This window comes from Arachis duranensis, chromosome 2, assembly GCF_000817695.3.
Source record: "Arachis duranensis cultivar V14167 chromosome 2, aradu.V14167.gnm2.J7QH, whole genome shotgun sequence".
NCBI classification, from domain to species: Eukaryota; Viridiplantae; Streptophyta; class Magnoliopsida; order Fabales; family Fabaceae; genus Arachis; species Arachis duranensis.
Genome location: NC_029773.3, coordinates 44,939,495 through 44,944,097, shown reverse-complemented (window position 1 = coordinate 44,944,097; position 4,603 = coordinate 44,939,495).

The window sequence follows — 4,603 nt, the reverse complement described above, 5'->3', positions numbered from 1 at the left end:
AGGGATCCAAATCAATCAGCAATTTCCAATTCTCGATCAACAGCTGAGTTTGACAACTCAAGTGTCACCAATTACTCAACCAAAGCCAAAAGGGGAAAAATTCAAATTATTTATATAATAAATAAAAGAAAGCATTCATAAATCTGAAATACCTCAATGTGTATTAATTAAGAAAATCAATCCTAACATGGAGTTCATAAATCAATATTAACAAACTAAAATAAAGGAATAAATAAGAGTAGAAGAGAAATTGAAGTAAAGGAACATTGAACCTGGAATTGTGAAGAAATAGCCTAAAACTAATATAAATCCTAAATCCTAAAAATTAAGAGAGAGAGGAGAGAGCCTCTCTCTAGAAAACTACATCTAAAACCTAAAATTATGAATTATGAATGCTGTGTTAATGAATGGATGTATTCCCCCACTTTATACCCTCTAATTTGTGTTTTCTGTGCCAAAAACTGGGTCAAAACGTGGCCCGAAATCGCTGGGGGTGAATTTTGCCACGTGCAGGTCGCTGATTTTTCTGCAGAACACGCGTCCGTGTGATCCACGCGTGCGCATCATTTTTCTATATGGAAACTATAGCAAATTATATATCATTTCGAAGCCCCGGATGTTAGCTTTCCAACGCAACTGAAACCGTATCATTTGGACCTCTATAGCTCAAGTTATGACCGTTTGAGTGCGAAGCGATAAGGCTAGACAGCTTAGCAATTTCTTCAACTTCTTGTATTTCTTCCACTTTTGCATGCTTCCTTTCCATCCTCTGAGCCATTCCTGTCCTGTAATCCCTGAAATCACTTATCACACATATCAAGGCATCGAATGGTAATAAGAGAGGATTAAACATAGCAAATTTAAATCCCAAAGAAACATGTTTTCAATCATAGCACAAAATCCGGAAGAAAAAAGTAAAACCATGCAAATAGTATGAATAAGTGGGTAAAGAGTTGATAAAAACCACTCAATTGAGCACAAGATAAACCATGAAATAGTGGTTTATCAACCTCCCCATACTTAAACATTAGCATGTCCTCATGCTAAGCTCAAGAGAAGCTATAAAGGAGTGAAGAGGAATGGTAAAATGTATGAAATGCAATCCTATCTATATGAATGCAACTAAATGTGAAATGCTTCTACCTACTTGGTTAAAAGTAAATAAATTCTTTAAGACAAACATAAATCAGATTTCACTAATTTAAATCACAGAATAAGAGACAAGTGAACTTGTAAGAAGATAGCTCATGAAAGCAGGGAACATATAATCAAGTGTTGAACCCTTACTGGTAGTGTATATCACTCTGACTCTCTCAAGGGTCTAGGGTTAATCACTCTACTCTTCTCTAGTCATACTTTCTAAACTTTGTTATTCATCTAACCAATCAACAAGTATTTAATGTACCAATGCAAACATCATGAGGTCTTTTCAAGGTTGTAATGAGGCTAAGGTAAAGGTGAGAATATACATATGGCTAAGTGAACTATGAATTGAATCTTTGACTAGTCTAAACTCTCACCTAACATACACATACTCTATATAACTCTAAAATCATGCCTTTTCATCTCATACTCATGCATCAACCTTTCTTTTATTTTTTATCACATATGCATTGATCTTTTTCTTAACTTAACTTGGCATTGGGGTAATTTTATCCCCTATTTATATATATATTTTTCTTTTTTCTTTTTCTTTTTTTATTTTTATTTTAGTCCACTATTCTTGATGTGGTGAAAAAGGAAGCCACAAGGCTACTTGATGCAGGTATTATATATCTGATTTCCGATAGTGAATGGGTGAGCCCAGTCCAAGTTGTTCCAAAGAAATCAGGAATCACTACTATTAAGAAGGATGATGGTGAAGTGGTCACCACAAGACTGCGAAATGCTTGGCGAGTGTGCATTGACTATAGGAAGTTGAATGCCGCAACAAGGAAAGGCCACTACCCTTTGCCATTCATTGACAAGATGTTGGACTGACTTGTGGGTAAATCTCATTATTGCTTTCTTGATGGTTTTACTGGTTACTTCCAGATACATATTGCTCATGAGGATTAGGAAAAGAGCACATTTACTTGTCCCTTTGGCACCTTTGCTTACAAAAGGATGCCATTTGGGCTATGCAATGCACCCGCCACTTTTCAGCGGTGCATGACTAGTGTCTTTTTCGATCTTATTGAGAGTTGTTTGGAAGTCTTTATGGATGACTTCAGTGTGTATGAGACTTCATTTGATAGTTGTTTAGAGAACTTGGCCAAAGTCTTAGAAACGTGTGTTAACACTAACCTTGTCCTCAATTTTGAAAAATGTCACTTCATGGTGAGACAAGGTATAATGTTAGGACACGTAGTTTCCGATAAGGGTATTTTTGTGGACCTGGCCAAGGTTGATGTCATTACTAGTTTACCTCACCCCTCATCTGTGAGGGAGGTCTGTTCCTTTTTGGGGCATGCAGGATTTTATAGGTGCTTTATCAAGAATTTTAGCAAGATTGCATTGCCGTTGTCGTGCCTACTCCAAAAGGACATAGACTTTGAGTTTGATAGTGCTTGTATAGATGCATTTGAGGAGTTGAGGAGAGCTCTTACCACAGCACCAATTGTGAGGGGTCCTGACTGGACACAGCCGTTCGAGATCATGTGCGACTCGTTAAATCATGCTGTAGGTGCAGCGCTTGCACAGCGCGATGGTACGCTCCCTTACTATTATTGCTTACTCCTCAAAGACAATGGATGCGGCACAATCCAATTATATCACTACGGAAAAAGAGCTCTTAGCCATTGTTCATGCATTGGATAGATTTAGATCTTACTTGCTAGGCTCTAAAATAGTAGTATATACAGATCATGCAGCTTTAAAATATTTGTTGACAATGAATGAGCCGAAACCTAGGCTCATAATTGGATCTTGCTCTTGCAAGAGTTTGACATTGAGATTAGGGATCAAAGTGGGTTACAAAATTTAGTTGCGAATCATCTAAGCCGCCTTAAAAATCTTAAATATGACCTATTTCCGATTGACGACTCATTTCCTTTGGATGGTTTGTATGCTGTTTCGGATAGTTTTCCTTGGTTTGCTCCTATGGTGATTCACAAAAATTTACCTCTCAACAAATTTCCTTCTGGCAAGTGCACCGAATTGTCGTCAAGTAAAAACTCATAGAAGAGTGAGGTCAAATCCCACAGGGATTGGTAGATCGATCAATTAAAATTGGTGAATTATACTAGTTGAGCGAAATCTGAATTAAAATTAGAATTGCTGAATGTAAAATGGCGGAAAACTAAAATTGCAAGAAATTAAAGGAACAGAAAATTAAATTGTAGGAAATTAAAGTGGTAGAATCTTAAATTGCTGGAAATTAAATGGGATCGGGGAATTAAGCATGAAATTAAAAACACAGAAAGTAAAATTGAATGGGTAGATCAGATATGGGAAATTCATTGGGTTTTAGGAGATATTGAACTCTGTGGATCAAATCATTTTCACCTCTTCCTCAATCAATGCATTCATTGACATTGCTTAGCAATCTTAGGTGATTGGATCCCAATGTCTTGGCTCACTAATCTCTCCTAGCATGAACAATCGCCCAATGTCTTGATTTAATTGCTCATGGGAAGAGTTGAAGTTCGGTCACTGACTATACCACACAAATTCATAGATCAAAGTGTTGGTAGGATTACATGTCACTATATCCATCCAAACCCCAATCAAATCCAATGTGAGAAAGTAATTCTAGCATGAATTCTTCATTCCTCTCTCAAGGCTTTGAAGAATTCCAATTATAGATAGCTTCTGTCTCAAGACAACTATACAATTGAGTTAAGACCAAAAGCTTTCTAACAAAAATAAAGAGAAAAGAATGAAGAAGAAGATGTAAACTACTATTGATCCATTGAATTACAATAGAGCTCCCTAACCCAATGAAAGGGTTTTAGTTGTTCATAGCTCTCAAAATGCCAGTTGGAATTGAAAGATACATTCTGAATTTAACTAACAGAGAATAAAAGTGCCCAGGAAAGTAAAAGCTCCCCCCAAAAAGTAAAGTAAAATCCCCTCCCCAGAAAAAGTTTTTTCTAACTTAAATTCTAAGCTATTTATACACTTTCTCCCATTGATATTCAATCCATGAACGTGTGCCTGACAACCACCTCCGTTCTACATCAGATTGAATGAATATCTCTTAGATTCCCCAACAGAATCTTCGTGGTATAAGCCGGATTGATGGCGGCATTCATGAGAATCCGGAAAGTCTAAACCTTGTCTGTGGTATTCCGAGTAGGATTCCGTGATTGAATGACTGTGACGTGCTTCAAACTCTTGAGGGCTGGGCGTTAGTGACAGACGCAAAAGAATCAATGGATTCTATTCCAACCTGATTGAGAACCGACAGATGATTAGCCGTGCTGTGACAGAGCATAGGAACATTTTCACTGAGAGGATGGGAAGTAGCCACTGACAACGGTGACACCCTACATAGAGCTTGCCATGGAAGGAACCTGCGTGTGAGAAGAGGATCTCAAGAAAGAGTTGAAGTCAGAGGACAAAGCATCTCCAAAACTCCAACACATTCCCCATTACTGCACAACAAGTAACGCTGTTATTC